This window comes from Marmota monax, unplaced genomic scaffold (assembly GCF_021218885.2).
Source record: "Marmota monax isolate L192 unplaced genomic scaffold, Marmota_monax_Labrador192_F-V1.1 WCK01_AAM20220418_F8-fsc00311, whole genome shotgun sequence".
Lineage (NCBI taxonomy): Eukaryota > Metazoa > Chordata > Mammalia > Rodentia > Sciuridae > Marmota > Marmota monax.
This window is the reverse complement of record NW_026694601.1, coordinates 986,450-1,008,971: the sequence shown is the minus strand read 5'-3', so window position 1 is coordinate 1,008,971 and position 22,522 is coordinate 986,450. Positions and strand designations below refer to the sequence as shown.

Here is a 22,522-nt window from a genome sequence, read left to right as displayed (position 1 = left end):
AGACTGAATGTTGAACAATTGGGATTCATTTGTCCATTTTATATACTATATACACAGCAAAACAAAATGAATAAAGCATACAGAAAAATGATGCCTGAAAATGGCCAAATATAAGCACAATTTTTTTTTTTTTTTACTGGATCCTGAGGATTGAATCCAAGGGTGCTTTACCACAGTCCTTTTTATTTTTATTTTTTTTAAATTTTGAGACAGGGTCTTGCTAGTTTGTAGAAGCTAACTTCAAGCTTGTTGTACTCTTGTCTCAGCCTCCCAATTAACTGGATTACAGGTCTGTGCAATTGTGCCCAGCCATAATATTTATTTTATTGTGGTAAGAACACTTGACATGAGACCACCCCTTTTAACAAATTGTCACATGCACAATAAATTATTGTATTCTGGTGGAAAACCCTGACTTTTAAGAGATACCTCCTATGAATTTATAGATGTATTTTAGAATAGAAAGCCAAAATTATGCACCATAATCTTTAAAAATATAAATATTAAATGATTTTAAATTAATCATACCATATTTCATATATTTGTAAGAGAAATCACATTGTTTATAATCTTAAACTCTAGGACAGCTTTTCCACTTCTTTTCTTTTTTCTTTTTTAGTTGTAGATGGACACAATATCTTTATTTATTTATTTTTAAGTGGTGCTGAGGATGGAACCCAGTGCTTCACATGTGAGAGGCAGGCATTCTACCACTGAGCTACAGCCCCAGCCCCTCATTTCTTTTCTTCCCTATTTTTGTTAACAGAAAACCTAACTTAGAATTATAGGTCATCAAGAATGTTTAAAAGTGTTTTGACTCTGATAGAGCTGTACATTCAGGGTAAATATGGACACAGAGATTATAGTAGTTTCTTCCTGAAGGTCACTTTCCACAGCTGAGGAAACAAGCATATTCTTCCTTAAAAGCTGGGAGGCTCTGCGTTTCTCTCTGACAATGGTGAGTGGATCCCTCATCTACTCTTTGATTCTGGAAAATGTTTTTTTGTATCATTTTGCAGCATTTCAATGTAGTTTTTAAATATGCTAATAATATATCAAAAATTCATTTCCCCAGTTTGTGAAGAAAACTGTCAACTACAAGGGAAGTCAAACTCATGGAGATTCAGTTATCTGCATGGCAGTTTGATCATATCAAGATATCCTGGCCTGGGGCTATAACTCAATGGTAGAGTGCTTGCCTCACATGTGTGAGGCATTGGGTTCAATCCTCAGCACCAAATAAAAGTAAATAAAATAAAATAAAGGCATTGTGTCTATCTAAAACTAAAAAAAAAAATGTTTAAAAAAGATCCTAAGATCTTGTCAATAAAAATCATGATGTTTTGACTAAGACTCAGGCTGCCCCAAATATGATTACGAAAGTATACTACTTGAGTCATCTAGTCTTCATCAGTATTATCGCTGTTATGAAGAAATAGTTTATGTCATGCCTCTTTTTTTTTTGTAGCTGTAGGTTGACAGCATATCTTTATTTTATTTGTTTATTTTTATGTGGTGCAGCACATAAAAAGGATCGAACTCAGTGCCTCACATATACTAGGCAAGTTCTCTGCCACTGAGCTATAGCCTCAGCCTCTCATTTCTCATTTTAAATATCTGTGTGAACACCTTTCCCCTTAACAGCCAGTGTACTTCCTCTGAGAAAGCAGACACTGGTACCCACTGTACATACTTCACATTGAAAAGATAGATTGGCCATAATCTGCAAGGTTTTTTTTTTTTTTTAACTAAGGATTGAACTCTCAGTTGTAAAGGCATATACTTACAAGTGAGCCACATCTGCAATCCTTTTTATTTTTTATTTTGAGATAGTGTCTTGCTAGGTTGCTGAGGGTCTCACTAAGTTCCTGAGGCTGGTTTTGAACTTGTGGTCCTCCTTTCTCAGCCTCCTGAGTCTCTGGGATTACAGGTGTGCACCATCTCACACCTAGCTCCATAATTGTTTATTCCTTTTTCAGTACAGTTGTCCCTAGGGTTCCAAGGAGATTGGTTCTAGGAACCCCCTATAGATACCAAAATCCATACTCAAGTCCCTTATATAAAATGGTATAGCATTTGCTTATAACCTATACATATCTTCCCATATACTAGAAATCATTTCTAGATCACTTATAATATCTGATATAGTATAAATAATAGTAAATAGTTATTGTACTGTATTGTTTGGGGAATACTGACAAAGGGGAAAACGTCTGTGCATGTTCAATACAGGTGCAAGTTTTTTCTTTTTTGTTTGTTTGTTTTAGTTGTAATTGGACACAATACCTTTATTTCACTTATTTATTTCCATGCGGTGCTGAGGATCGAACCCGGGTCCCGCCTATGCGAAGCGATCGCTCTACCACTGAGCCACAATCCCAGCCCCAGGTGCAGGTTTTTTAAAAAATATTTTCAGTCTGTAATTGGTTGAATCCAGAGATGCAGAACCCATGGCTATGAAGGATTGGCCAAACTAAATGAAGATTAGATTATTACAGCTATCAACTCTTCTCTGAAGAAGATGTGGTGGCACGTATTGACATTAAATGCAGTCTCTTTTATCCTACAGAGCTACTCCTTTTCTTCCCCATCCACCATCAGTGTAGACCTTTGGGCTCTCTGTTCACTTTGTACTTTGATCCTCATAATGAGCTTCAAAAGCAAAAGGTGCTGATTGCACAGAAGGCTCATTTAGTGGTAAATTGAAATTAACTTCTAGTGTGCATATGCAATCACAGTGCCTCTTACATAGGGCATGCCGTTCACAGTCCTTCATGTTCACAGTGGTGTTTGATAGAAAAGCTTTTGCTAATGTCTTTTCTTTGTCCTTTTTGACAAAAACAACTATTATTAACTTAGAGATCTTACAAAGAATGTTCCATTACTATGTGTTTTTTTAGTACCAGCTTTTTGTCTCTAAGGAATGCAACTTTGAATGATGTCTCTGGTAGTTGAGATTCTTTTCTTTTTGGTAATGAAATGGATTGGTTTTGCACTGAGAAACATTATTTTACCCTTAAGGGAAACCTTGAATGATTTACCAAAGGGGCCACTGTATAGTCATGCTTCGCTAACAAGAGGGACTAAGTCTGGGAAATGTGTTGTTTAGCCAACTTCACTGTCGTGTAAATATAATAGCTGGTACTTAACACAAACACAATGTCACTAGGCAATAAAATATTGTAGGACCACTGTTATATATGCTGTCCATCACTGGCCAAAATGTTAGTATGCAACGTGTTGACTATACTTTGAAAGTGACTGCAGTTTTAGAAGTCTCATAAAAACAATAGGGCTCTGGTTTGATAAATCCCAATTTTTCAGTATTTTGCTATTATGCTTCCAGCATAGCACTGGACACATAGGGCTTGTATCTCTGAAGCTTGCATTTGAGTCCTGTTCAATAGTGATCCTAACAATTGTTAAGATTTCATATTTATATTACTCTCAATGTGACTTTTACACTTCAATGAACCATTTTGCTATATATCCACTTTTCTGAACTGATATAGCATTACAAAATAGAAAGATATGAAAACTGAATTTCAGTAAATATGATTGCAAACATAAATAACAGCACGTATATGTTATAAAAATAGATTTGGGGGCTGGTGTTGGAGCTCAGTGGAAGAGCACTTACCTAACATATGTACGGCACTAAGTTTGATCCTCAGCACCATGTAAAAATAAATAAATAAAATAAAGGTATTGTGTCTATCTACAACTAAAAGAATTTTTTAAAAAAGCAATAACAGACTTGTCAAATTGAACCACATCCTTTAAACCAAAGGCTAGCCATAGAAAAATGACCAGTATTTATAAGCTAGTATAAATTTTAATATTAATAGTTACATTAAGAGTATAATAATATTTCAGTGAATATTACTTTGCATCTCAAATTTGTGAAATACGTATGAACAAAATTGTTTTGTTTCTTTTGAAACAGAAATTCCCAGCTTATCTTTTTTTTTTTTTAATACCAGGCATGACCCAGAAGGGGTTTAACTACTGAGACACATCCCAGCTCTTTTATTTTTTTATTTTGAGATAGTCTCATTAAGTTGCTGAGGCTGGCTTTGAACTTGTGATCCTCCTGCCTCAGCCTCCTGAGTCGCTGGGATTACAATCATGCACCACCATGTTTGGCTCCGGCATATACTTGATATACTTCTGGGGGCTTCCATATGGTCTCCAGCCACGTTTGGGCCATAATCCCCAAAAATGTTTCTGAACAACATAAATCCAAATGTCAAAATCTTTAAACATAAAAATCCCTAAATTCTAAAATTCTGAAAATTTTACTCTGAAAGAAATAATTTAAAAATTCTTTAAAAGACACTTATATTCTTTAAAGGGAATTTATTTAAGAAACACATAAAAACATGACTGAACACTTCATAGGACACTTTATACAATAAAGTCTATACTAATGACAGTTGTGTGGATATAATAGTTATGGAGAAATAGATCAAAAGCAAAATGTATGGACATATATTATTATATTGGGTAAGTTTGTACACCCAGCTTTATTGCTGAAGTCATTTGACATACAAACTAAGTCTTAATTAAATTGCTCATTAATCCCTTCCCCAGAATTCACCTTTCTACCCTCTACTTTTTTTTAGTATTTTGTTTTAGTTGGACACAATGCCTTTATTTTATTTTTATGTGGTGCTGAGGATAGAACCCAGGGCCTCACACGTGCTAGGTGAACGCTCTGCCACTGAGCCAGAACCCCAGCCCCACCTTTCTACCCTTTTTATAATAACCTTTTATCCCTCCAATGAGAATTCAGGTTTTTAGAATTTCAGCTTCCAGGATTTCAATATTCAGTATTTTATTTTTGGGGGATTGTGATTTCTGGAGTTTTAGACTTCAGAGATTTTGATCTTGCAACGCTTCAGCATTCAGGATTAGGGCATTTGGGTTTGTGTCTTTAGGGTTTAGGATCAGTACCACTTCTAGCCTCCAGCAGTGTGTGCTTTGTGCCGAAGTCAGTTGGTGATCCCGACTGTGGTGGAAGCCATTCTGATTCACTCTGATGGCTAGCAAGTGCACTTGCTAAGTCCTTAAGAGTATAAGCTTTGGGAACCTTCTATCCTCAGTTGCTGTCACCCATTTAGCACAGATCATCACTAGTTGATCATCAATTGGGATTATTGTCTGAACAGAGACTGGTTTTGTTCTTTTTTTTTCCCCCATGGATTCTTTTTGAAGGTCTTTAAGTTGTTACCCTTAACTGATCAGATAACATTTTATAATGCTTTCTATGATTTATTACTTTGATTCTATTTTCTTTCATTTATTTAGCAATCATTTACCAAGGGCTTGTTAGGCACTCTGTGAAATAGGACAGTGTTTTGTCTCACAGAACTAGTGCTTTGCCTGTGTGGTTTTCTCCCATATTATATCCAGTCTAGTTTGCAGCCGATTTTTCTATTTTTTATTTTTCTTATCTGCTATGTTTCAGATCCATAGACTACTTTAACTCCATGTTCTCATTTCAAATTTTGTTCTCCAATCTAAACACACAGTAACAATTGTGGTATCAATCCTTTGCATACGGACCTAAAAGTTCTATTTTAAACTTTTCAGTTACAACACACAAAAATGCATTTTTATAAAAATTCAAATATAAAAATAAAGTAAAATATGAAGTCTCTCTTCACAATCCCACTCCACTTACCTCCCCCATGCGCCATACCCACAAGCATATAAGAGTGCTTATTTCCTACATTTTTGCTATCATTGTTATCTCTTTTTAAAGTATTGGTCCATATGAAGAGTTTTTAAAATGCCTTGTTGCTTTAGCCCATATTTGTTGGCTACTAGGTAGGCTAAGCACCTTTACACATGTTTGGTCATTGTATTTTTACTTTTATGAGTTGCTTTTTCATATCCTTTGCTTTTATTCTGTGGACTGTTTGTTTCTTCTTGAGTTAATTTTGGTAATATGTGTTTTCCTAGAAAATTATTGGTTTCGCCTAGTTTACAAATCCACATATGCAATTATGTCCTTGTTCTTGTTTCTAATTTGGATACCTTCTCTCTTTTTTTTTTCTTCCTTGATTAGATTAGCCAGAGGGTTTTTTTTTTTAATATCTTGTTTGAAACAGCTTTTACTTTTATTAATCTTCATGATCACTTTTAAAAATGTTTTGTGCCTCATTAATTGCTGCTTTCTTTATGCATTTCTCCCTCCTACTTCCTGTGGTCTTAGGGAAAAGACCCTTCCTGGGAACAAAAAACAATTGTTGGGGGTTGGGGAAACAATTATTAACATCATTCCCATTCACACATGACATTCCTTTGCATCCTCCCAACCACCATCACAAACCAGACATTTCAGAATCAATTAAGAAATAAGAGATGAGTCAGGAAGTAGACAGATTGAGATCAAACTATCAGCTTTATTCATAATAAGGCTGAATCGAAGAATAGTGATTGACCTGTAATCATAGTCAACCTAAGGACCCTCCACCTCTGAGTTAAAGTTAACTAAGAAATTCTTAGCATAAATGCTTCAGGATGGCCAATAAAAAGCCAGTTAGAGATGAATAAATCAATTACTTAGAAACACTGAGGGCCAAATGGACTCAGGGGAGGTCAATTGTTCCTTTTTTTTTTTTTTTTTTTTTTTTTGCGGTACTGAGGATTGAACCAAGGGTGTGCTAATACAGGGCTAAATTTCTGCCCCCCACCGCATTTGAGACAGTATCTCAATAAATTGCACAGGCTGGCTTCATATTTGTGAACCTCCTGCCTCAGCCTTCCAAAATCACTGGGATTATAGGTGTGTACCACTGAACCCAGTTCATTTCTGTTTGCAGACCCAGAACAAAAACAAAGAAAAATGAGTTGGTGGTCCCTCATGGGTGGCTAATGGAGTAGGGCCAGATTCGTGGAAGGGGATAACCTTGGAATTCAGAGTGGTCAGGAAGGTGTGAGATCAGAAGAAGAGGGAGGGAGGGTCAGGGGCTTTGGTTTCACACAAGCATATGAGCCAGGTGCAGAGAGAGTTTGATTGTAGAACTTCTGAAGGAGGAGCATCTGGAAGTCAGAGAAGGGCACTGCACATCCTGAACTTGATGATAGGACAGTTGAATAGGTGGGCACATCCTCAAGTGAGATAGAACTTGCGGGGGACTGGGGCTGAGTCATTCTTGAGACTATTCCAGGCTCTTATTCTTTCCTGAAATTAGTTTAACATCTGCTTTGGAATCAAAAGGGTAGCTACTTTCCTATTCCTGGCTAATTAAACAAATGCAAATCGATTCAGCCCAGGAGGGAAGTTCAGCGTGGGTGGCAGGTGTACAGCATTAGAAGCTGAGAGTGATCTGTGCTGAGTGGGAGGATACCAGGAGGGTCTATCCATGGAGCCAGATGGTCCTCTTTTCTCCCTGGATAACCTCCCAAGGTCATGACCTGTGCTGTATGAACTCACTTGGCACAACTGTAATGCTTTAAAAAAACAGCAACCCCTCAGCACATTGTGACTTCTAAACACATTGTGACTTGTGACAAACTTCTTGTTCCAAGTCATGCATTCCAGAAAGAGCCTTGCCTTTGTGTTCTCACAGGGAGGACACAATGAACCTTGTCTCTTACCTCGTAAGGAGACTAGCTTCACTAACCATCCCTTGCTCAGTGTGGTCTGTTTCCCTCTGTAATTAGTTCTCTCTGTGTTATTTCTTACAGTGAAATGGTATACTTAAAACAAAATTAAAGTCATCTAAAGAGATGGTTTGGTTAATATACAAGTGAAGTTCCTCCTCGTAGAAATGGGTGTTTGTAGTCAGAATTTATAGATATTACAAAGAAGAGCAATACTGCTAGGCTTTGGATCTTAAATGTTCTCCAAAGGCCCATGTGAATGGATTGTCTCCCAAGATGGTGCTGTTGATAGATGGTGGAACCTTAAGGGGTCTAGTGGGAGAGCTTTCAGATATTAGGGTTTGTTCTTCTTTCTCTCTTTTGCATACAGTTCATGAGGTCAGCAGTGTTGCTCTACCACATGCTCCCACTATGATGTGCTTCCTTGCCACAGTCCCAAAACCAATGGGCCAATCAACCATGGACTGAAACCTCCAAAACTCTGAACCAAAACAAACCTTTCCTCAGTTTTTATCTCAGGTATTTTGTCACAGTAACAGAAAACTAACACAAATATATATCTATATTCTGTGCTTATGTCAATTTTCAGATTTTATTTAGTATATTGTTACATTAATTATGATCTGCTAACCTATTAGATAAATAATTTCCATTTATACCCATTTTCTGGTAATAAACACTGACTTTGTTGCTGACTAGATGAAACTTAAAAACCCATGAAGATTTTTGCCTTTTTCTGCTCTGGTGGGTGTATCCTGCCTTCCTAGATCATTACAAATTCTCTTAGATACCCCTCTGCTATTGTATTGGAGTCCTGAAAACTCTTACTCTGACAGTTTTTATAAAAATTAGTCCAACATCTGCTTGACACTCATTCAGAGTCACTTTCATCTTTTGACTTTGTCCTAGTTATTTTTAGGGTTGATAAATTTATTTTCCAAGAGCAAAACAGCATTTTTAAGCCTTGATTTTTGGCTAGGATTTAGGAAATTCTTGTTCTGTGAAGAACTGGCAGGTTTCCCACTGAGGCACTTATAAACCTAGCCCACACAGAGATTTCCTTCAGCTGTAGAACATTGATCTGAGGCTTGGCCATCCGGACACCTCCCAGCCTTCAGGCAAATGGACATGTCAGTGTGTCATCGTAGATAGTCATCTTCTTCTGTTCTTAAGGAATTCAGGAGCGGAGATTTCAAAGTCTCTGCAAAGGAAAACTCATCCAGGGTTTAATTATTTCTACAATTAAGAAAGCCTTCCTCAGTTGAATTAAACTTACTTTGTGCATTAAAAGTCATGACATTTTTACAGAGTCTGATGCATTTTGTTATGATTAAGTAGAATTTTAAAATTTCTAAAACTGTTACATGTTCATTGTTGATACTTTAGAAAAATTTAAAGAACACAAAGAAAACAGAAATTTCTGACTGGTGCAGTGAGATACTTCTGTAATCTCAGTGACTCTGGAGGGTAAGGCAGGAGATTGCAAGTTTGAGGCCAGCCTCAGCAATTTAGGGGGACCCTCACCAATTTAGTGAGACCCTATCTCAAAATAAAAATGTTTAAAAGGATTGGGGATGTAGCACAGTGATAAAGCACCCTTGGGTTCAATACCCAGTATCAAAAAAGAAAGGAAGGGCTGGGGTCATGACTCAACGATAGAGTGCTTGCCTAGCATGTGTGAGGCTCGGGGTTCGATTCTCAGCACCACATATAAATAAATAAAGATTCATTGACAACTAACTAACTAACTGTGTGTGTGTGTGTGTGTATACATATATATGAAAGGAAATTGAAATTTTATATTATCTCACCACCCAGAGATAACTTTTAATTTGCAGATTATTTCCAGCCTTTTTTCTATGCCTAAATGTAAATGTAGCTCCTACAGTATATACCATTTACAATCTGTATTTACAATCTGCATTTACAATCTGTCATCATTATTCTATATCATCAAATATTTTACAGTATCACTTTTAAATTGAGATTTAATTCATATACATATGTCATAGAATTCCCATATACCATGATGTAACCAGTAAATGCAACCAACTAGAACTTAGTTCCTTTGTTGTTTTAATAATTGAGGACAAGCTCATCGCACTCGCTCATATGGTTTTGTATTTTTCATGATTATTTTCTTAGGATCTATTTCTACAAATGGGATAACTGAACCAAAGGCCATGCGCAGACATGTGTCTCATCTTGCCATTGACTCTCACACTGAGCTGCATCCCCCATCCTTTGTATTTTATTTTGAGAAAGGGTCTTGCTAAGTTGCCACAGCTGGCCTTGAACTTGCCATCCTTCTGCCTCTGCCTTCTGAGTATCTGTGATGACAGGCGTGTGCCATCACATCTGGTCTGGGTTTTTCGGTTTTTCTTTTTTGGAAGGGTCTTAATTTTCAGAAGTTTTGAATTTTCAAGTAGTTCCATCAGTTTTACCTTGATGGTATTGTATTATCTCCTGTATTTTCTTCTGGTTCTTATAACGCTTCTTGTTTTTTTCCACTTAAATCTTTTTTTATGAGAACTTATTTGGATACATAGTGTGAGTAGGAGTCTATTTTCTTTTTGACAAGTGATTAGTCAATTTTATGAATGCCATTTTTTTAAAAAAAAAGAAAATCCATTCTTTATCTTTGAATTGGTGATACCGTCTTTGGGCCATCTCTGTATTCCTGAATTATACCATTGTAATGATTATATTTTTTGGTTCTATTTTAATATCTTACATTTTTTTCAAGAATTTTCTTTTGTAGAGACTAAATTACTCTAAATCTTCTGTAGAAAAGAATTATCAGTTCTTCTAATCTGAATTTCAGGATCTCTTTATAATTTTTTTTCTTCATACTTCTAATCCCATTAGGATTTTTCTTAGACTTATAATACATTTATAAAATCATTTGTGAAGAGTGATTATCTGGTTGGAAGAATATGGTATATATTTTTTTATCTAGTTTTTTTTGTCATACAGTGAAGTATCATGGAGGGTTCTTTGTGGACAACTCTATTATTCTTATCAGATTTATTCATAGATAATATATATTTTTTTCTTATAAGTAGAATCTTTTCTAACATGTGTGTAATTTACTATTACATAATTTAACACAATACTCATTTTAGAAAATATAGTGTGAATCTTAAAAATTACCTACAATGTGAAATATAACCACTATTAATATTTTGTGTGTATCTTCCTATTAATAGATTTATGGTCTACTTGGGGAAGTAAAACATCATAGGAAAGACTTGATAATCTAAGGCACTATTAGCTGATGTGCTTATCCTTTTTATCTGCCCAGCATTTTTTTTTTTCCTTTAGGAAACTGCTCTTTTTGTAACTAGTAGGGCTGCCAATCACCCTGGTCCTTCTGCCCTGCCACTGGGTTGGGTATCCCCCTGGGCTCCTCTGGGGAGAGCCTCTGTTGTGGGGTCTTGCATGCTAAATACTTCTAATTCCAAGAAAGTATTACCTATCCCTAGAGCATCTGTGTTCAAATGATGCTGACTTAGGAAAGAGGGGCTGAGAGGTGATTAAAACAATTTCTGATGACATCATTTGAACCTTGGCTTCTAGCTGGATTAAAGCCAACTTAAATTCACCCCTAGACTTTCCAGTTACTCAAGCCAATAAATTCTCCATTTTATTCAAGATGCATTGAGTCAGATTTTTTTTTTTTTTTTTTTTTTTTTGGTATGGGGGATTGAACTCAGGGACACTCGACCACTGAGCCACATCACCAGCCCTTTTTTGTATTTATTTAGAGACAGGGTCTCACTGAGTTGCTTAGCAACTGCTGATGTTGCTGAGGCTGGCTTTGAATATGCAATCCTCCTGCCTCAGCCTCGGGAGCTGTTGGGATTACAGGCATGTGCCACCGGGACCGGCTGGATTTTTTTTTTTTTTTTTGAGTTGGATTTTTGTCACTGGCACAGTCTCAACCACTACCACCTCTCCTGTTTGTTCTGTGACTTAGATCCCTGTGTGCCCCCAAACTCTCCCAGGCAGGTAGATTTCCTTAGTGAGAGCAGATCCAATGCATTATGCTTCTTGCCTCTTCAAGGCAGAAGGATGGCCATGAGAGGCAGTAGCATTGGCCAGGTGAGCCACGTGGCCACTAGTGTTGAATACCCTGGCAAAGGAAGGCCTCTCTGAGCTGCCTGACCACAGCTCTTTATGTGGTCTGTCCTTTAGAAAGCCAGAGTCTGAGTGCGGGTGGAATTGAGGCATTCTCTGTCACCGAGGCTCCCTGAGCTTCTACCACCTGCCATGGAAGAGCTGTTTGGCTGATATCACACTTATTATCTAGCCAAATAGCAATGAAAAGCCAGCCTGTGGCAATGACTAAGCTTACCCTAGACCTGCTGATTAGAGTTCTTGGTGCATGTGGCTAGACCATTGTTTACTGACCTTCATAAAAAAAAATCTCTTCCACGTGTTTTCTGTGCCATGTCCTCACTCCCTGTTCAGTGGATTCCATGGTCATTGGGACTTACCATAGCCCATCCATAGTAGCAGGAGACGTGAACCCCAGGTTTTATGAGGATGCCCATATAAGTTGGGAGCTCTCTGAATTCAAAATTAGGTATGAACATATTTACTTAGGATAAATAAAGAAATCACAACAAATCACTAATGATTCAGAGATTCAGTTCCCTGTCCCTAGTACCCCTTTTGTTAGTTCACCAGACCCCCTGCTTTGACATCCCCCCTCCACCTTGGATACTCTATATTTGCTGCACTCAGGGGAGCATGGGAAGTGAGGAGCCCTGTGGCTTCAAGTAAACCCATTTCTGGAGGTCAGACTGGTTTTTTGGGGGGGTGTCTTTTGTTGTTTGTTCCTGTTCGATATCTCGGGGAGCAATCAGCAAGAAGCTAGCCAGCTTACATCTTTGAATCGTTAAATTTTGGAGAGGTGCAAATGAAGTATTTAGGACCCAGTTAAAAAAGAAATATGATTTTGCACTGTGCGTATGGCGTGGGGTGGGGCTGATGAGGGAGAGGCCAAGGAAGAAGCAGAGGCGTGGCGAGCAGAGCCCGCCTGCTTCCTGAGTGAAGCCTTGCTCAAGCGCTCTCTGAATGTGGTTTTCCTCCTAGGCCAGCACCCAGCCGAGAATAGTGCGGCTGACTTGCTGATTGAGGTCAGCAACTCCTGAGAAGCACGAGAAGCCAAGGGTTTATCAGTAAGTATATAGTTGGTTATTTTTTAAGATGGGGATGGAAAATCTTAGAAGACAGCTCTATCTGGGCTTAGGGATCCTTCTGCTATAGGCACAATGTCTAATGTATCCCACGGACCCTGATGTCACTAAGGCAGCATCAATGCCTTCTTTTGGGGTGCGGGGTCTGCATAAGTTCATGCTACACGCTCGCTTCGGCAGGGAGTGGGTAGTACTGAAAATGGATTTGAAATTCATCTTCTGATATCTTGGGGGAAAAAAACAGTTCTTTCTCACTGTTTGTCCTTTTTTTTTTTTTCATCTTGCAAAGTAAGGATGATTCATGCTAACTTCAAGTTAATGTATAAAGTTCTTGGAAAACAAGTCCTCTCTCTGTGATACTAATTAATTACTTGTAGTGTGAAGATCTGTTTTCATAAGCCGGGTGTCTCATAAGCTGCTGCTGTATATTCTTATTGTCAAGAGTCTAATGCAGAAAATCACCTACTTGAAGGTGCTTAGCCCACATGAAGGTTTAACAGTTTGTCTCCCCTTGGAGGAGATCCGCAGGTAGAATGCAATGTGGCTTCTTGTCTGGCAGAGGGACTGATAATGTCTGAGTGCTCAACATCTGGGCAATAGGCTGTGGTAGGTCTGAAATTTGATGTTCAAGAAGCCCTCGATGGCACAGTTTCAAAGCAACGATATGACAAAGATAGTGGCTTTTCTAGGAAGTTATTTGTTATACTGTTTCTGTTTATACAGTATCCCCCCAAAAGGCTCAAGATAAATTTGACATTACTTCCAAACTACTCTATGTTCTAGAAATGTTTTCTAGTCTTTGGTTTTGATCTCCCTTTCCCATAGACTCTAATTTCTCATTGAAATAAAATATCTTTCTCAGTAAAACAGGAAGGTCATATCTTACATTTATTTGGAAAACATGACCTCCCCATTTCTTTCTCAGTGGAGACAAAGGTTAAGACATTTATTTGTTGCCTCTGCTATAGTAGACATCAACATGGTTCCTTTTTGTTCCTTTACAACTCCATTCCATAGACACCATATTTTTATGTGGTTCTTTTTTAGATTAGCCATGTTTCACTTCCTTTAATCTTCCTTTTGTGAAGTGAGTCAACATGTCAAGTACGGTCTAAACCGAGGAACCCCCACAAAATAAACCATAATAAACTTTATTTTGAAACTCTGAAATATGAAATAAACCATTGCATGTGAACTATCCTTTTTCCCCCCCACTTCGGTTTTATTTTTTTCAAATACATTAAGTTGTTTAAAATGATAAAAATGACATTTTTAGCACCCTCTGTGAAGACAGGTACAGCATTCAAATTCTTTACAATTATTATTTCACTTGATTCTCACAGTAGCCCCTTTATAACCTTCTCTTAGGTGAGGAAACAAAGGAATGGAGTGGTAATGTAACTTTACCATGGTCAGACAGGTGGGTGGACAAGAGAGTGAGATAGCCAGGACAGGAACTTGGGTCTCTCTCAGTCCAGACCTTATGGTCTGATAGAGCATTTTAGCAAATTTGGAAGTTAGAGAAAACAGTGACTCAGAATTTCTATAATTCTTTCTACTTGTACAACTAGATTTTCTAGCACAGGGGTTTTTAATGTTATTATATAGTTTCACAATTATTTTAAATGATGCATAATGTTCTATTAAGTGATTGTCCCATAAATAATTTATTCCTTGTTCTTAAAGATTAGGTTGTGGGCTAGGGTTGTGGCTGAGTGGTAGAGTGCTTGCCTGGACACGTGTGAGGCACTGAGTTCAATCCTCAGCACCACATAAAAATAATAAATAAATTAGGGACTGGGTTTGTGGCTCAGTGGTAGAGTGCTCACCTAGCATGCATGAGGCACTGGGTTCGATCCTCAAAACCACATAAAATAAAGATATTGTGTCTACCTAAGACTAAAAACTAAATATTTAAAAACAATAATAATAATAAATAAATTAAATAAAGGTATTGCATCCATCTACAACTAAAAAAATATTGTAAAAAAAGATTAGGTTGTCTGTCTGCCTTCCTTCCTTCCTTTATTTTTCTTTCTTTGTTTATTTCTTGCTATTATAAATAACTATTTTTAGCCATAGAATGTTTCTCATGTTTTTTGGGCTTTATCTGTAAATTTGCTGATGTGGAATTGCTGGGTAAAAGGGTGTGAACTTTGTTTATGTGTACGCTGGAGATTGCCCTTGTACGTGTGTGTGTGTGAGTGTGTGTGTGTGTGTATGTTTTGAGGCTAAGCAGGCACTCTGCCACTGAGCTACATCCCCACCTTGGGCATGAACTTTTTAATGAAGATTGGTTGGTATCTGAGTTATCTTCTATCCACACTGTGTGAGAGAGTAACAGTTTAATTTCATTCATTCTACCAGTGGACAGAACCGTGGGGAGGGAATAGGTAAAATAGGGACTCTGTTTTGTCATTTTGCATTTCTTTCAATTTAGTTAGGCTGAACATTTTTTTTCATATGCTTGTTTACAAGTTGCACATTCTATTTTGATCATTATTTTAGGATTTTAACGTTTGATTTTGACTTTTGCTAATCTGTATTGTCTTTAAATAATATGTATTTGTCATATTTTTTGTCCGTTATTTCTCAGTCTGTTGTTTACCTTTTAAATGAGTTTTTAGGATGTGAATGTGGCTCAGTGGTAGAATGCTTGCCTAGCAAGTATAAGGTCTTGCGTTCAACCTCCAGCAATACACACAATTAAAAATAAATAAAATAAAAATAAAAATGAGTTCTAAAAAAAAAAAACCCACTGGGTGCAGTGGTGCATGCCTGTAATCTCAAGGACTTGGAAGGCTGAGGTAGGAGAATTACAAGTTCAGCTTAGGCACTTTAGTAAGACTCTGTCTCAAAATTTAAAAAGGGCTGGGGATGCAGCTCAGTGGTAAAGTGCCTCTGGGATTAATCCCCAGTACTAAAACTAAAAACCAAACCAAACAAAACATGCAGCAGTTTAACAGTTTTCCACAATAAAATCTCCTTTTTCTGATTCTTCTTAGTTTAATATCTAGGTTCTTGCCATTTAAGGATTCACTTCCTTCTCATATTCACTTTAGTAGATGATGTGAAAATAAATTGAGTTTTTAAAAATAATGTTAACCTCTTTTTTCCACTATTATTTAAGAACAATCCTCAGATTCTCTAATATTTTATAATTTCATCTTTTTATACCTTCAGGGTTTTTTTGTGTATTGCCTGTTTATGTGTAGGAGCTATTTCTATGGCATTATCACATTGTGGTAAATTTTGTGGCTTTTATAATATGTTGAAAGAATGAGTTGTGTGGAGTAATGTTGAGTCAAAATAAGGCACTGCTTAAGACCTTGGGCACAGGAGGCAAATGGCTCAGCCTTAAGTAACATCTTTGTCCCTTCATCTTGCTATCTGTGAAATGGGGGTAATAACAGTGTCTATTCCACAGTGTTTTGGGAGTGAGGAAATAAAAGCTAAATTAAAACATACATACACACACATTGAGAAAATATCTGATGTATGCAGATATGTGTAGGGCATATTTGAAGTATAAATATATATGAATTTTATACATATAAATGTGCATTATGAAACCTTTCATGAAATCTTGGGAGACAAGGAAGGTTATCATAAGCCAAAAAAGGAAAAGAAGGAAACATTTGACTTTATGTAGTTAAAACATAATACACTATAAAGATAGGCAAGTGCAGGCAGAAAGAAATACATGTAACATGCAAAGATTGCTATTCATAATAAGTGAAGAATTCCCACAAATCACTTAGAAACGTATAAACAAAAGAAAAACGGGCAAAAGTTATAAGCAAGTAAATCTCAGAAGAAAAAGGCCAATGATTGTATAATGTTCAACCTCAGAAATAATCATGAAAATTCAAATTCAAATGCTAATTACAAATCACTTTCCGTGCAACAGATCCACAACAAAATGAAAACATAAACAATATTCAGTATAAAGAGAACATATGGAGATGAGCATTAGCAAGAATGGGAACAAAACTTTGGAAATCTTTTTTTCTATAGCAAATTTATAAAAATCTATCAAAATGCAAAATGTGCATATCTTCAATATATCTTAGAAAATATTATACATATTTTAAATAAGAATAAGCAATGTAACCATTTTTATGTTTAAATTTTTATTTACATTAAAAATACCTAAACTATGTATTTTTATTTGAGTGTGTCTGTGTGTATGTATATAATATTTAAAATGTACTGGATATGTGATATCAAGCTGTTTACTGTGTAGCCTCTGGAAAAGGGAAGTAGAATTAGGGCAAGGTCATTTTCTCCTTTTGTTACATTTATGGCTGTGTTTAAATATTTTATGAGTCTGTATTTGTTTTGTTTGTGAAACGTAAGTGATATAAATAGGCATTTTTCCAAACCCACAGGCAAGATGGTTTTTGGGAGCAGGATCCTAGGTGTAGAAACTCGGGGTTGGGAAAGTAGATGGCAAATTTTAGGAAAAGTGAGCATTTAGGAGGCAGTATTTTAAGATTTATTAAAGGTTTTAACTTAGATTTTAGGGAAAAAAAAAGGGCAAGGAACTTTCGAGAACACTCAATCCCATAGGAGCATGGAGGAAAAATTGTTTTATTTATGGGTGGTGACCTCTTCCTAACTTCCGTCCCTGTTTTCAGGCTTTGGTGTGATGTCCCCATCTATAGGGCTTATAGACACCCTCTAGAGTCATTGTGTTCCTCCAGCCTTTTCATCCTATGTTCCTTATCTCTATTTTAAAAAGCCATCATCTGAGGTCCAAAATAGCCCTTTCTCCAATGTCTTAGTCCTTTTTCTGTTGCCAAAACAGAATTCCTGACACTGGGTATTTTATTTAAAAAGAGGTTTATTCTGCTTCCAGTTTTAGAGGTTGAAAGTTCAAGATCAGATGGCCCCCCATATGTTCAGCCTCTGATCCTCACCTCTGGGTACATCACAACATGGCAGATGGCATCATGGTAGGAGGACGGGTGAGAGGGCGAGATCACATAATAAGACAGAAAGTCCAGGGAAATTCAAGGGGCAGTCCTGCTCTGCAGGAATTAACCATAATCCCTTCCATGAGTGGCCCCTCCCAATCATCTGGCCACCTCCCACGAGGCCCCCAACTTTTTTTTGTTTTTTAAGTTGTAGATGGACACAACACCTTTATTTTATTTATTTTTATGTGGTGCTGAGGATCGAACCCCGTGACTCACACATGCAAGGCAAGCTCTCTACCACTGAGCTACAGCTGCAGCCCAAGACCCTAACTCTTAAAGGATCCACCAGCTCAACACCCCCACCACCCTGGGGATCAACTTCATTCATACACTTGAACCTTCGTGGGCTACACTCAAACCAAACCCAAACTATAGCATGCAGTTATATATCTAGCATATATCTAGGACCTAGTCTGAGCCAGGCAGTGTGTGAGGCCCTGGGGAGACAAGGGTGAGCGAGAAAGATAATATGCCAGCCTTGGGGACCTACACACCAGTAGAGAAGGGACAGTAAACACACTAATAAACCCCATCACTGCTTATGATCATAGCTGTGAAGCTACCGTGAGGGGCTTGTGATGGAGAGTTGTAGGGGAGGGCTTCTTTGGAAGGGAGGCCAGGAGGGCCAAAAAGCTGAGGCTGTTCTGAGAAGCACTTGCAGGCAATGTCAGCGTGTTTTTGAGGCCCCCCACCTTGGCGCACATTCAACCACTTCTCACCTCATGCTAATTCCATCGCCCCCATCTCTCCTATTTCATCTCCTCCTCTGCACTCCTACCGCCCTTCCTTTCATTGGGACCACTGTTTCCTAGATTTTAGTCATTTAATTCCTCTTTTCACAGTTGTTGCCATAGCCTACCACCAACATGAATTCAATTCCCTAAAATCCAGTTACCTTCTTAATGTACCTTAAAAGGAAGTTCTGTGGCTTACTGCAAATGAGAAACAGTGCAAACCAAATGATGACAGTTTTACAATGATCCTTAATGATCCTTAATGAAGGAGAGTGCTTTAACGTGGTGTTAGGCATAAACAGGGTAGCTTAGATCACCAAAGGGGTGCTATTGATGTGAGAGAAAAGACATGTATTAAGTTTAGATGGTTAGCAGGCAGAAAATGACTTGGTTGTCAGTGAATTCAGGAAGGACATTGCAGGAAAGAGATGAGAACAAGAGGAAGAGACTGCGGGGCATTTATTTCATTTGTACAATTGTAAGAGTGGGTGAGGTAAGCCAGCAAAACATTACAACTTGGGGAATCAGAGGGTCCCTCTGAGGCCGGCTGGGCGAGAGCCTCATCTGGTTGCTGCAGTAATGGGTCTCCTCCTAATGAGAAGAGCCACAAGTGCCTGAAGTAAATGACCCTGGGGTATAGGAGTTGGGGAGGGATCACAGGTAGATAAGGATGAGATCCTGGGGGCTTGCAGACCTCTGGGGTATCCACCTGCTACTGGAACTTTTGTTAGCTCTCTCTTCTTTTTTCGCGGGGCATGGGGTGGGGGTACTAACAGGGATTGAACTGAGGTGCTTAACGACTTAGCCACATCCCCAGCCCTTTTTTATATTTTATTATAGACAGAGTCTTGATGAGTTGCTCAGGACCTCACTAAATTGCTGAGACTGGGTTTGAACTCACGATCCTCCTGCCTCAGCTTCCCAAGTAGCTGGGATTACAGGTATGCACCACTGCACCCGGCTAGCTCTCTTTCTTTTTCTTTTTCTTTTTTAAAAATATTTTTTAGTTTTAGGTGCACACAATATCTTTATTTTTTATTTTTATGTGGTGCCAAGGATCAAACCCAGTGCCTCATGCATGCTAGGCAAGCACTCTATCACTGAGCCACAACCCCAGCCCAGGCTGTCTCTTCTTGATGGGGTCTGAGCACATATATAGGAAGTCCTCCTGGCTTCCTCTGTGCCACCTGGTAGCCTCAGCATGGAGAGGGATTCTAGGACAAGCATTTGGTACAGCAGCTTTGGTGAAGTAGTTTGGACTACTGAGACCATTTGGGCATTTCTTTGGCCTTCCCTGAGTGGGGCTGGGCCCACCTGACAGAGCCAGGGAAGGTAAGGGGTGGTAGTCCCCTGCACCTGAAATTGTTAGCCAAATCATGAATCTTTTGTGAGGTTCCCCTGCCAACCTGGCCCCTGCAGAGCAGGAACGTTAAGTCCTACATACTTGTGTTTCTACCTCCTGCCACAGTATCTCCTTCCCTTGCTTTTCTGTTCCCTCTGCCTGTGGATGTCTCTCTTTTCACTTCATTCATGCCTGTTATCCTGGGAATGTCACCTGAAGGGTCTTTCCCTCCTTGACTTGGTCATATCCATTTGTGACGAAATCTTGCATTTTTCACTGTTGACATTGTGTCTTTTGTGGTTATTGACTAGTTCCTTGAACTGGACCACAAACCTCAGGTAGGGAGAGACGGGGTTTGTTTTTGCCGATCCCTGTATCCTGGTGCTGGCCACAGTGCCTGAGATACAGAAGGTGGTCCAAAAATGTTTGTTGAGCAAACACAAGAATGAAACGGTCCCCAGCTGTCTGGTTGTGTAAACAAGTGAGTTCCCATGATTCCTCGTAGGGTTGACTTTTCCTCTCCCAGTTCAGCAAAGCACAGGGAATGATGGGAAGACGAGGGTCCCCGGGGTAGAGGTGCAGGGCATGCATGGGACCACAGTTGGAAGGTTGGATTTTATTCTGAGGAGCCTGGAGACCCACTAGAGGGTTTGGAGCAGGGGAGTGACAATATCTGACCTATATTTAAAAGGATGACTGTGGTTCGTGTGGAAAGATGACCTGGCAGAGGGAGGGGGTAAGTAGAAGGATGGAGGTGAATCAGAGGATGGTCCCTGCATCCAGAAGATAATCCAGGTAGATTTGGTGTTTTAGTCAGTTTTTTTTTTTTTTTTTTTTGCCTCTGTGAGCAAAAAAAACCTGACAAGAACAATTTTAGAGGAGGAAATTTTTATTTGGCTTATTATTTCAGAGGTCTCAGTCCATATATAACCAACTCCACTGCTCTAGGCCAGAGGTAAGGCAGAATATCACAATGAAAATGTGGAGTGGAGAAAAGCTCAGGATATGGCCAAAAGGAAGCAGAGAGAACTCCCCTCACCAAGAACAAAATATATACCCCAAAGACATGCCCCCAGTGACTTACCTTCTCCAGCTACACCCTTCCTTCCTGTAATTACCACCCTTCCTATAATTAATCCATTCAAGTGGATTAATGCACTGCCTAGGCTAAGATGCTCATAACCTAATCATTTTACCTCTGAACTTTCTTGCATTGTCTTACAAGTGAGCTTTGGGGGATTCCTCACATCTAAACCATAACATTTGGGATCTAACCTGAAGAATGAGCTGCTGATCATGGTGGTTATGGGCATCAGGACTCCATTATATGTTCTTGCTCTGATCAACAAGAGAGCTATGCTGTGGTCTTAAGTTTCCCACATAAAAATCCATACAGAAAGCCACTACAGGTACCTTCCCCACCCCCGCGTGGCAGCAGTGTGGCCCAGGTGGCAGCAGCTGGGAGGCTTGCTGACACCCTTGTCTGTCAGGTGTGTGTGCCACTTCCTGTCAGGATGCCTAGAGAAGCTGCCATGTTCTTCCTCCCATTATAGATAATACCTAGCTGCCACCAACCCTAGAGGGAAGAGGCACTTTTGCCTACAGAATAAACTCTAAGATCTTTCTTTAAAAAAATATTTTTAGTTGTCAGTGGACACATAGCTGTAATTTAATTATTTTTTATGTGGTGCTGAGGATGGAACCCAGTGCCTCACAGGTGCTAGGCAAGCACTCTATCACGGAGCCACAACCCCAGTGCAAAGTCTAAGATCTTTAACCTGTCATTCTGGACCTCCACAATCTTCTGCCAACCCATTTTTCCCAGGGCTATTGTGCACTACATGCCATGCTCATCTCCTACTGCCCCCTGAGCCACCCCAACATCCACACGCTGGCGTTGCTCTCTTGCCTGCCTGTGGATGTGCTCTTCTCACCTGGAATGCCTTTCAAGTCCACATCTTGCTGTCCCATCCTTCCTTCTCAGCTGAATTAGTGTTCCAGGGCTTCCATAACAAAGCAGTGTAGACTGGATGTGCATTATCTAAACATCAGAAATTATATATGTGTGTATATATATATATATATATATATATATATATATATATTTTTTTTTTTTTCCCCCGCAATCCTGGAGGCCAGAATTTTCAAATCCAGGTGTCAACAAGTTAACTCCCTCTGAGGATTCTGTCTTTTGTTGGTAGGTGGCATTTTCTCACTGTGTAGTTACAAGGCCTTCCATCTGCTACGTCTGTGTCCCCATCTCCTTTCATTATGTGGCCATCCATTATTCTGGATTGGGATCCACCCTAAAGACCTCATTTCACTTCAATTACCTCTTTAAAGATCTCTCCAAATATAGTCACATTGTGAGGTACTGGGGTTCTGACTTCAACATTTGACTGAGTCTCATATGAATTTGAGCTTTGCTCTAGTTTCACTCAAGTTCTCCTGCATCAGCTTCCTGTTCTCATGCATCAGCCCCTGAGTGGATTTCTTTCTAATGCTGATCTTTGTCTTTTGGTATTCATTCCTTCATTCACCTGAAATATCATCAAAAGACCCTCAAAGTTATATAAACTCCTGGACTATATCGTGACAGTGCTGACCACACCAACTTTATCTGCCACAGTGTATCCTGTCCATTTA

General features: G+C 38.7%; 1 protein-coding gene across 8 annotated transcripts in view; it reads left to right on the top strand.

Annotated features, from left to right (window-relative positions):
- The window catches only part of Specc1 (sperm antigen with calponin homology and coiled-coil domains 1), a 287,982-nt gene that overhangs the window by 21,906 nt on the left and 243,554 nt on the right, over positions 1 to 22,522 (top strand). For 2 of the 8 annotated variants that reach the window (XM_046422044.2, XM_058572019.1), the window contains exon 1: positions 12,659 to 12,800. The exons of 2 other annotated variants lie outside the window; for them this stretch is intronic. The gene's annotated coding sequence lies outside the window, so the exon portion shown is untranslated. Of the gene's footprint in view, positions 1 to 12,657; positions 12,801 to 22,522 lie in introns of those variants that run through there. 4 more of the 8 variants (XM_058572013.1, XM_058572015.1, XM_046422046.2 and 1 more) reach the window with 4 other exon arrangements.